Below are 12,189 nucleotides of genomic sequence, written 5' to 3'. Positions count from 1 at the left end.
CCTCATGAAATTTTCATAGAGATACTTCATGACCAAAAGAGAATACCATATCAACTTATTTAGATGCCATCATAAAGCCGAAGCTAAATGCATTCATCGAGGAGTTTATAAAGATACAAGATAACCCCTATAATATTCCACAGCCGCACTCCCCACAAAGATTTAGCAATTAAGCACAAGTTCAAAAAGAACACTCCCCCGTAAAATGCCATTCCCGAAAGAACAACAAAGGCGACCTTACTTTCACAAGAAAAGAAGGATTTCTTTGGACATAACCAAATCACATGAAAACATGAATTTGAATACAAAGTATTCAATTGAATTAACCATAAAAGAATCCATGATTAATCCAATCGAAATGCACAACTAAATTAACCACAAGAAACCCCATGATTAATTCAATTGGAATTACACAACTAAATTAACCACAAGAAAGCGATCAATTCAATTGGTCATGTTCGTCATAAGAGAACTTACGGAGCAACAAATAAACTGACCACAAGAGAATGATCAATTTAATTGGTCATGCTCAAACATAAGAAAACTTATGTTGAACCACAGTATATGCACAAAAATGTGGATCAGAGATTGAAATCTCAAATCTTACTAATATAAAGGAAAGACCCCTTTTTGGGTGGTTTGGTGTAGCATGGCGGAATATCAGATCTGCCCTTTTATTTAAATCTTACTAACAGGTTATATAGTAAGTAATAACATAAGGACGGAAAGGGTATAATACTAAAGTACGGAAAAAATTGGTAAACACGGGCATATAGGTTCCGCGTTCGAATCCCCGCACGCCTTTTTATTTTTTATTTCTGTATAACACTCTTTCACTTTTACTCTCGAACTCTTTTCGTCTGAAACACCTCCATCATGTAACAAGAACAACACCTCCATCATGTAACAAGAACAACACCTCCACCATGAAGCAAGAACAACAGCTACGACAAATATGATACGTAACAACAGATTAAAACCCGGGTTATTCGATTGTTAATCTTATTCTTCTTTAATTTTGACAATTTGAATCACCGATTTTTGACCTAATTTTGGCTTCCTATTTCAGCAACCATTGCAATTGCTTTCCATTCCTTATGCTACGGAACACCTGAGGCCATTTCATCTTCGTTTTGTCTGTCGTGCTCTCTCATCCTTGGACACACCCCAACTGTGAACAGAGCTACAGTACAATAACGGCTACGAAACAGATTACGATTTCATTACTTCTATCTCGAAATTGTGTCTTTAGGTTCGTCAAGTCCAAATCTAATTCATTCAAATTTATGAATTTTGTCACCGATTTTCTACTCTTATTTGATCTATCTTTGAATTTTAGTTTGTTTCCCAATTTCAGTTGCCATTTTTTTCGATTCTTCAGGATTTCGGCAAAGAACCCATTAAAATTGTGTTTTTTTTTTAAAAAAAATTTGTGAAGTTCAGTAGTTTGTTGATTTTCCTGAGAGAAAACATGTTCACTTATTTTCATATATTTGGTTGCTTTGGATTGGCGATTCTTTGTATGTTTGTCGTAAGAGCGTAATAGAGAATAGTGAAGATTGTGAACCTATTGTATTTCTTAGTCCTCCATACTTTTCAAATTATTCCATAACTTTTTGTTTGTCTAGCCAACATGAAAATATGCTAAGGTTATGGTTTAGTCATAGTAGGGATTGTTTGAGACACGGTATCTTCCGAGCCCGAAATTGCCCGAACACCACTTCCATTGGGTTCCAACCAGAGCTCTTAAGCTACTGATGATTTTTATTTAAGAGAGGTAAAGTTGAGAAATCAAGTGAATACTCCCTCCATTTCAAAATTATTAGAGGTTGGTATGTCTCTCTATACCTCAATCACTGACACTTGCTTGATGGCTTATACTTGAAATGGTTTTGTAAATGTTAGAAACTTTAGTAATACAGCTCAAGAAAAGTACTGAGGATCAGAAAGCTTAGGCAAGCAACATACACCGGCACTTGCATTGTATTCTCTCACACAGGTAGTTGCATGATTGCAGGTACGATGTTGCTATGAATATAAACACTCGAGGACCTTTTTGACTTATGACTTTGTAAAAAGGTGCAAGAAACTTCAACTGTTCTTGCAAGTATCAACTGGTAAGAATACAAGTTCACAATCAAAACAAACTTAATATACGATTTTGTTTCATAATTCGTGTATTTTAGAGTTTGAAATATAATTTAGTAATATGGATGTAGTCTTCATTTCATCGACAACCTATGTTAACGGACAAAGACAAGGTAGAATCTTGGAAAAACCATTTTCTATCGGGGATAGCCTAGCAAGGGAACAACTCGCATCTAATACCCATGCAAGAGCTCCACCCTTGATAGATATTGAAGCTGAAATGAAGTTGGCTTTGCATTCAAAAGAGACATTCCAAGAAAATTTGAATTGGGTTTTGAAAGGTAATATAAGTTTTTTTTTTTCTACTTCTCTGCTTACAACATTACTCTTAGAGGTTTTAACTTTGTTTAATAACGCTCATTCTTTACCGGAAGTTGGTTTGTCATTTTAACAGGGCTAGGACCTAAGGTTGGCAAGACACATATGTGCTCACTAAGGCCATGGGAGAAATGATAATCAACAGTATGAGAGGGGATATACCTGTAGCCATAATACGTCCGAGTGTCATTGAAAGTACTTACATGGAACCTTTTCCAGGATGGATGGAAGGAAACAGGTGACTAGCTGCTGCTTCAATTATGCCTTACTAATTGCAGCTCATCATGTTATTTTGAGGATGTGTTCCATTTTTTTGGTCTCTAAATCTAAGTGAATTTCAGGATGATGGATCCAATAGTTTTATACTATGGTAAAGGCTTTTAGCTGACCCAAAAGGAGTTCTTGATGTGGTATGTACTTTTACATCTCAAATTGTTGTCCTAAAAGTAGTTTTAATTTAATTCATTAAAGTAGTTTTAATTTAATTCATTAAAGTAGTTCACAGATAAGATTTGCGATCTTGGTATAGGCCGACATGGTGGTTAATACAATAGACGTCGGGTAGTTATCAGTCATAACAAAGGTGTTCAAAACCGCACTTCGTTCTTGCTTTCTGGCCATGTCAAACTGAAAAAATCATGGCTTTATAAAATGTTCCCAGGTCACCTAATAAATTCATCGTCTTTGTCAATTCGACCTCCTATCAAATGTAAACCAGGTACTTGCGCTTTTATTCATGCAGGTGCGTCGAAGAGGTATAAAAATTAGCTGCTGGCATCCATTTGCTGAAACAGGGTCTAATGCTTTAGCAATTGTTGTGGTGAGATATTATTAAGGTGATTCTCGAGGTTGGCAGGCCTATAAATTCTCCACAATTATCATTTTTGAATCATAAGAATTGGCACACAGGGCACAAGTTATAAAAGTTCTCTTTTTATGTTTTTTGATTAAAGCTATACCTCTTTGTGGCGATGGCCGGTAAGGAAGTCTTCGTTCCCTTGTTGTAGCCTTAGAATCATAGAGTAAGATAGAATTGCGTTTGTTGTTTATATTAGTGTTTTACTTGCTGTAGTATATGAACATTTTGCGTAAATGGGTATTATAATTGGAAAATAATTAAATGAAAATTTTGATTTGTTTGGGAAGTGGAAACAGAATGGCAGGCGCATCGCGCGTGCGTGCTATACTAGTGTGTATAGAGAAAACTATATTGTAATACGATTTATGTCTCAATATAGGAGATAGAGTAGAAATAGACTTTCCAAGTGATAGATGAGTTTAAGTCTCTACATATCTTTTGTTGATGAAGTTCCACAAGCTCTCCTTACTAGTTCTTCGTCTTCAAGTGATAAACACCGTGAAGTCTAAGCTCAACTACACAAACTATGTCCTAATCCGAGACATCTATAAATAGGCTAGAAATCAAGACTGATAGTTTGATCACTAACATTGACAAACATGCTTGAGATAGCAACGCATGCGAGTTCGACCGAGCATTGCTCTAACAAAAACTATTATATGTCTGAAGCCATATCACATGTATTAGTACACGTAGCGGAGTATGTATATATCGATTTTCAAATTTGTTATATGCATATATATTCGTATGTACATTATGGGAAAATCTGTTTGTTTCGTGATCCAGATAGGTTTGTATATTCGTACACAAACAATTGTGGAACTGTGGTAAGGGAACCGGGTTAAAATAATCAAACCGGTATGCGAGCCAAAACAGTTATATGTTCTAGAACCAGTTTAGTACCTAAATCGGTACGCAAGCTGAATGTTCCGTGAACTCCGGAACCGGCAAAGGTCTTAAGTTTGCAAACCGGTACGTGAACTAGAAAGTTCCATAGACTCCAGAACTTTGAGTTGGTTCAAAGTTTGCAAACCGGTACATGAACTGAAAAGTTCTATAGAGTCCGAGTGTGCAAACCGGTTTATGAACTGAGAAGTTCTGTAGACTCCGGAACTCGATAATTGCATGTAAGTTTGCAAACCGGTACACGTACTGTGACTCAGCCGATTCACGAACGATTCAAGTAATTGTACTTTGTACTTTTACAAACTTTGTCGATCATGATTCAATTGTGATTATATTATTTCTATGAAGTAATTTGCATTTGATTATTTCTCTAATTAATACTAGACTCATTTGATCACATAATTGTGACTCAATATTAATGTCTTAGTGAACATGAAAATGAGTATTAAGATTTTAAGTTCAAATCGGCTAGTTTTGGCTAACCATGTTGAACATAGTCTTTATACACGGTCCGGTTACGGTTTACCCAACCATAGTGTATATCTTGTATATGTGATTAAGATTCAAAGCTTTCATCAAACGTTGAATATTGTTTCCTTGGTTCCAAATCTATCTTAGCTTGAACCTAAATCAACCTAGGCTTTGAATTCTATATGAGGAGCTCTTGGCAATTGGGATCTTTGAATCCTGACACTACTTTTTGGTGTGTCCTAGTTGTATCTAGAGTCGTCCTCTCCAGAAACCCTTTTAGGGTTTAGCGACTACAAAGACTTCATTGGGATTCGTGAAGTCAGGTCCAATTATCTTTTATCTTGATAACTTGAGTATCCTGATCTTGATTGCTTGTAGAGCCTTGCTCCATCAATCAAGATAGATAGTAATCAACAAAGTCTCTTCGTCTCATACTTTTTTGGTTCCGCAAGTTTTATATTTGTGCGGTGAATAATAATCTAGGCTGCACTTCGGGTTGCATAAGTCCGGATTTTGAGGATAGCCAGACTTTTGTCTAAGTTGCTATCGATTTCCATCACCTGGATCTATAGTTTGATCTTATCATCCATTTAGATCGTAAATCAGGAAATCAATTATAGGCTTAATCTGTGGGAGACAGATTTGGTTTAAAGTCTTCAATTGAGGTTGAAGAAACTCTTAGTCGTAGGTGACATCGTCTAAGGGAATCAATTGCGTAGAGTCCTGTTGGGATTCAAGAGGCTTAAGGAGCGCGACTATACCTTAATCAGTGGATTTCCTTTTAGGGTTCAACTACATTCCAGACCGAAGTTAATTGGTAGTAGGCTAGTGTCTGTAGAGGCTTAATACAGTTTGGTGTTCAATCTGGACTAGGTTCCGGGGTTTTTCTGCATTTGTGGTTTTCTCGTTAACAAAACTTTTGGTGTCTGTGTTATTTCTTTTTCCGCATTATATTGTTTATCTTTATAATTAAAATATCACAGGTTGTGCGTTGATCAACCACATTAGCTAGGTCCAACCTTGTTAGTTGGAAAATACTTGATTGATCCTTGGACATTGGTCTTTGTGAAAAGACGAGGGTACCCAAATATACCTCAATCTAAAACTTTTCCAACTATAAGTTCTTTCTCCGAAAGTGATTGTTTATGGACCGAGTCGAGACAATACAACTAATCGGTTCACACTTCGTGTGATCGTCTATGGATACGAGATCGAGACAATACAACAATGAAGTATGTTTACTTGATAAAAGGTTCAGACTTAACCATACACAATAGGATTGCTATCAAGTAAAATATGAATTAACGTTTGTGTAATTTACTTTAAATTATAATTGCGGAAAATAAAAGTAAATGACACAACAAGATTTTGTTAACGAGGAAACCGTGAATGCAGAAAAACCCCGGGACCTTGTCCAGAATTGAATACTCTCAGGATTAAGCCGCTATACAAAATCAAACCAACTTCGTATAGTTGAGACCAAGTAACTAAACATATAGTTCACCTAGTTCCGTCTGTATCCCTGCGCCTCCAACTTGCAGTAAGTCACGTACTTGGAACAATTCCTTTGTAAAGGAACAACAAATCTGCTATGTAACAACTCTTTTCAACCAAGTGATATGAGTTCGACAAAAGGATCTTCCGTTTATCCCAATAAACTCCTTTGTCAGGTCCTTAGATCTATCCAATAACAATTACCAAAGTAATTGTCAAGATTTTGCAATCAATACCTTTAATCACAAAGAAACGTATTGATGCCGATCTACTCAACTAATTAATCCAATCTATCACAAAGATAAATCGATTGTAGTTGGATCCTCTTTACCCGAAACAAGTATTGTGCACACCAAAGATTATGAACCCAAATCAGAAATCTTCTTCGTCTTCAAATCTTCTTAGATCTTCAATAAACACCTGCACACAATCAATTTGAATCTCTTGTGATCAATCACACACAGAATGGAGTCTGTTAACAATGGATTATCACGAGACGTCTTTATATCTACAAACAGTCTAAAGATCCCTGTCGAAACTTTGATCTAGTTTGAGTGAATCTTATATCAGAAGAGAAGATTCTCAAGCATAAACAAACTAGGTGCTATCAAAGTTCAACAACCATTAATCTATCAAATCAATGGAAAACTAATAATAAACTGCAATTATCTAGTTTCCCACCAACGGTGCTAATAGAGCTTCTCAATCCCAAAGAAGTCTTTAAACTGAGCGGTCGTAAGAGATTTCGCCTAATTAGGTTACTTTCCTCTCCGAATAGGCGGCTCCACCAGTAACAACACAACTAGGTAGTTTTGCTGGCTCTGAGGATTAGTTTGCTAGAAATGCAAACTTCAATATTTATTGACAAGGAAGTTTGGACACGAAGGAATTTCCAAAACCGAATATCCTCAAAGATATGAAATAAACACAAAATCGGGTTTCATAATTCCTGGAAATGCACTGTCCAAATATTGACCAAAATCCCAATAGAAAAATCTATAATCAGTAAATGCACATTACTAATTATTATTTTCTAAAGATATGCATTTAATTGCCGGAGATTAAATAGCATATAAAAACTAAGAAACCTTAATTAAAAGATTCTCAATTTATTTCGATTCTAGGATTATTCTTTAGCTATTAAGGAATATCTTTGAACAATTAATGATAAGAGTTACTGCACATGTTCAAAATATGTCGACATCTTTATGTTGCAAGTCCTTTTTCATACTTACAATCTTGGAAATGATTTGTCATACTTCCAAACAAGTTTAGAATTGGTTCGTCTGAATTCCAAAAACTATGTGATTGATTATCCTATCAAATCACCAATTATGGGTTTCTCGGTTCTACCAAAACAAGTTCGGTTCTACCTCCATGTGAGTACTGTGCATAGTCACGCTAGTTACCAAAATTTGGTTGACTAGGTACTAGGATCGGTTCCCCACAACTTATGGTAACTACTTGTATTCGGTTGCACATGCCCATAGGATCGGTTCCCCCAAAACTACAAACTTGTTGCACATGTTCATAGGATCGGTTCCCCCATCTACTAAAAACGTGTTGCACCTCTTACAAGGATCGATTCCCTCTTGCAATTTTTTTGCACATCTTAATCCCCAATGACTAGATAAAAGTCGCTATTTACAAGGCATCGATCATACCATCTTGAGTGATTACTTAAGATCGGTTTCACTAATAAAAGTCATACCAATACATAAGTCAGGCCTTGTGAATAGTTTTACCAAGATACATAAACAAGTTTATGAGCGGTTATACTAAACACATATATTGGTAATTCAAAATAGATTTGCAATGAATAACAATACCAATAAGCCTAGCGATTTCCCTTTCGATTCAAAAACCGAGTTTATGAACTTACTTCCTTTAAACGAATGTAAAACATTGTTTCCTAGGATAAAATCTTTACTCATACCCATACATAATCACAGTAGCATTCATATGATCATGTCGATGTCTTATATACAAAGTTTAATGGTTAATCAATAAACCTCGTATTGTATTCCTTAATACTATGTCTAACTAGAGTTTCATACACAGCTTCGCAATTATGTTTTCAATATGCACGACTTGAAAGATACGTTAGGGAAAGAAACAGTTCAAGTCAAATATTACTAACCTCAAGAGGAAGGATGATGTTGTCGTTGTAGCTTCATATTTCTTCACATTCTTCAAGTCTTCATGCAATACTTGTAAGTCTCATATCATAACACTTTCAAGCTAACCTATACGAAGTTGACTCTAGTACATAATCAAGCGACTCTTTAAATGAGTTTTGATTCACTAAAATATGACAACCAAACTTGACATACCGACGCTTGGTGGGTTCAACCGAGCATAACTCTAACAGTATTTAAGAAGATATCTGGAATTCTGACATCCATAGAAGAAACCAGAGAAATTTTTTCTTAGTTTCCTATTTTCTCTACAGAGAGGATCAATAAGCTCGATCACATCTGAGCTATATAGTTTTCTTGTAGAAATAGCACTTAGTATAGAGGTGAATTATTTCATAACTTCTTCAACATCTTGATCGATTTCTGAGTCATCATCTTCAGAAATTTCATCAAGTTGTTTTTTAAGGCAAGTTTGCCAATCACCAGAATCTACATTATAGGGGTCAGCATGTTCAGTAGATTCACAAAAGATGTTATCCTCAAGTGTTGATTTTTCATCTTGACTTACGTTAAATGAAACACTCATTAGATTCATTTTCTTATAGGTTGGATCGCACCAAACACAGATTGTTAGATCTTTTCGAGTTTGCCTGCTCTGATACCAATTGAAAAGGCGAGGGTAACCAAATATACCTCAATCTAAAACTTTTCCACCTATAAGTCCTTTCTCCGAAAGTGATTTTCTATGGACCGAGTCGAGACAATACAACTAATCGGTTCACACTTCGTGTGATCGTCTATGGATACGAGATCGAGACAATACAACAATGAAGTATGTTTACTTGATAAAAGGTTCAGACTTAACCATACACAATAGGATTGCTATCAAGTAAATAGGAATTGACATTTGTGTAATTTACTTTAAATTATAATAAAACAATTATAATGAGGAAAATAAAAGTAAATTACACAAAAAGATTTTGTTGACGAGGAAAACTGCAAATGCAAAAAAACCCCGGGACCTAGTCCAGAATTGAATACTCTCAAGATTAAGCCGCTATACAAAATCAAACCAACTTCGTAAAGTTGAGACCAAGCAAATAAACCTATAGTTCACTTAGTTCCGTCTGTATCCCTGCGCCTCCAACTTGCAGTAAGTCACGCACTTGGAACAATTCCTTTGGTTCGCATTCCAAACAGTAAAGGAACAACAAATCTGTTCGGTAACAACTCTTTTCAACCAAGTGATATGAGTTCGACAAAAGGCTCTTCCGTTTATCCTAATAAACTCCTTTATCATGTCCTTAGATCTATCCAATAACAATTACCAAAGTAATTGTCAAGATTTTGCAATCAATATTTTAATCACAAAGAAACGTATTGATGTCGATCTACTCAACTAATCAATCCAATCTATCACAAAGATAAATCGATTATAGTTAGATCCTCTTTACCCGAAACAAGTATTGTGCACACCAAATATTATGAACCCAAATCAGAAATCTTCTTCGTCTTTAAATATTCTTAGATCTTCAATAAACACCTGCAAACAATCAACTTGAATCTCTTGTGATCAATCACACACAGAACAAAGTCTGTTAACAATGGATTATCACAAGACGTCTTTAGATCTACAAACAGTCTAAAGATCCCCGTCGAAACTTCGATCTAGTTTGAGTGAATCTTATATCAGAAGAGAAGATTCTCAAGCATAAACAAACTAGGTGCTTTCAAAGTTCAACAATCGTTAGTCAATCAAATCAATCGAAAACAAAAGATAAACTGCAATTATCTAGTTTTCACGTAATACTTGTAATATCTCATATCCTAATACTTTTAAGCTAACCTATACGAAGTTGACTCTAGTAAATAATCAAGGGACTCTTTAAATGAGTTTTCATTCACTAAAATATGAAAACCAAACTTGACATACCAACGCTTGGTGGGTTCAACCGAGCTATGCTCTAACACTTTGGTACCGTCCAAGAACTCTCTTTGTGGTTAGGTTCACAGATTCAATTATGTAAACGTTCTAACAACAAGAGAGAGAGAGAGAGATAACTCTAGACACTTTTCTTGATTGAGTTTTTACTCTCGGAGTTGTGTTGAGTTTGTCCATACTGATTGCCGAAGAAAAAGCTGGTGGTGTATCTTGGTACCCACAACGTTTTCAACTTAGATTTCACTGAATGCACCTGATAAGATATAAAACAGAAAGATCACGATAAACTAATACAACACAAGAAGGAAAATCACTTATCTGTCACTTTCCCCATTTTAGGCTATATACGTGATGGGGTGGCACCAAATCCTTTTTACCAAGAAGTCGGGTGAGCAAGAAAATGCTCACGATCCATCTCCAAATGATAGTCTTTGTCTCTCGTACTTGGAGCATGACCAACATGGTGAATATCCTTGATTAGGATTAATGTCCTTTGTTTAGTTCCTGATAAGCACGAAAGTGCGACACATTTTAACCCATAAATACATTAGCAAGGACTCATTATTTCTCTAATAAATTAGTTTTACTTGTTTTTGGAAGAATAAGCTCTTGCGGGGAATTGGCTCGATAAAAATGTTATTCGCACCCGGAGGACACGTGTTATTCGGACTCTCAATTACTAAGGGCATCTCAACGGATAAGGGGCACCTTCCTTACTATTTACACCCCCATAAATGTGATAAAAGCACCCCAAGAGTTTTCACTATTTACAGCCCAAAATCACTCTTTGTACCCCATAAATTATTATTCGTACCCCAAGAATTGCTATTTATACCCCAAATTGCTAAAGGGACACCGGAACTGGATAAGGGGAGGTCATCTTCAACCTTTTGAATTTTTGAAATTTGGCGGGAAAATGGGTTTTAATGCAACAGAATTAGGGTTGAAGATTTGAAGGTGCTGTACTGAGATTCAATCGCTGAAATTTTGTGGGTCTTCTCGATTGAGCCTAACAGAGCTGGTAAAGGTCTTGGATTCGTCTAGAATTGGCTGGAATGTCAAGATTTGAAGAAAACAGTGTTCACTGATTTGGGCGGGAAAAGCAAGCTTCAAATAAACAGAAAATACGATATCTTCTGTGATGATTCTGGTCGAGTTTTGATGAGATTTAATCGCGAGTTATGATTGGTATTAGCCTGTTAGACTAAAACAGAGTTGGTATGAGATGTGATTTCTAAAATATAGGGATATTTTGTTCGGTTCAAGCAAAACATGGGAGAATTATTGCCGGCCTTCTGTTACTCGACTCGGGAGAGTTTTAATTGGTTTTAGTCTCTGTTGTGGATTTATAATGACTGGTGGAGATTAAACAGGTATGGTAGGTTGGTCAGATTCGAAAAAAATAGGCGGTCTACGACAAGTTTGGTTAAAACAGAAAAGGGGGTAAACTCGGTGTTTGTTTTCACGGGAAGTTACGTGTAGATAGTGTGTTGTACGAGTTTTAACTATGTCTAAACTGTATATTGCACGAGTGGAAATGTGTTGGAAGCAATTAAGCACGTAAAAGACAAAAGCAGAGAAGAAAATGGAAACAAAATCTTCATAGCATGCAGAGAAGAAATATTGCAGGATTTTGGTTTATGTTCGGTTTATCGCTGAGGCTAAAGAGATATTATCTCTTCTGAAAATTCTAAATATCAATCAGCCAGTTTTGGAAATCTTTGACAACTGTTGTTGACGCGTGAAAGGAAGGAAAGAAGAATAAAATCTCTGAGACTTTAAAGCAAAAATATAGGGCATTAACTCGAAGATTTGAGGGTCCTGTGAGTATAAATACAAGCCTTGGCTGTCACAGAGAGGCATCGAGTGACTGGGGAGAAGAATAGAGGGTTGCAGAGCATATTTTTCTGCTG

At 36.0% G+C, this 12,189-nt stretch overlaps 1 long non-coding RNA gene across 11 annotated transcripts; it reads left to right on the top strand.

Moving 5' to 3' along the window:
* The first annotated feature begins 828 nt into the window (after window positions 1-828).
* Window positions 829-3,611, top strand: LOC113356667. 11 transcript variants are annotated; one of them, XR_003363086.1, is made up of 7 exons: window positions 838-1,252; window positions 1,671-1,777; window positions 2,018-2,117; window positions 2,220-2,429; window positions 2,543-2,704; window positions 2,808-2,876; window positions 3,209-3,611. It is a non-coding gene; the product is annotated as an uncharacterized LOC113356667 (long non-coding RNA). The 11 variants fall into 11 exon arrangements; XR_003363090.1 differs by having other exon boundaries at window positions 829-962; window positions 1,070-2,117; XR_003363089.1 differs by having other exon boundaries at window positions 838-984; window positions 1,070-2,117.
* Window positions 3,612-12,189: the final 8,578 nt, after the last annotated feature.

The sequence above is a fragment of the Papaver somniferum genome, chromosome 3 (assembly GCF_003573695.1).
Source record: "Papaver somniferum cultivar HN1 chromosome 3, ASM357369v1, whole genome shotgun sequence".
Taxonomy (NCBI): domain Eukaryota; kingdom Viridiplantae; phylum Streptophyta; class Magnoliopsida; order Ranunculales; family Papaveraceae; genus Papaver; species Papaver somniferum.
The sequence above is the reverse complement of the archived record's forward strand: the minus strand, read 5'-3'. Positions and strand labels throughout refer to the sequence as shown.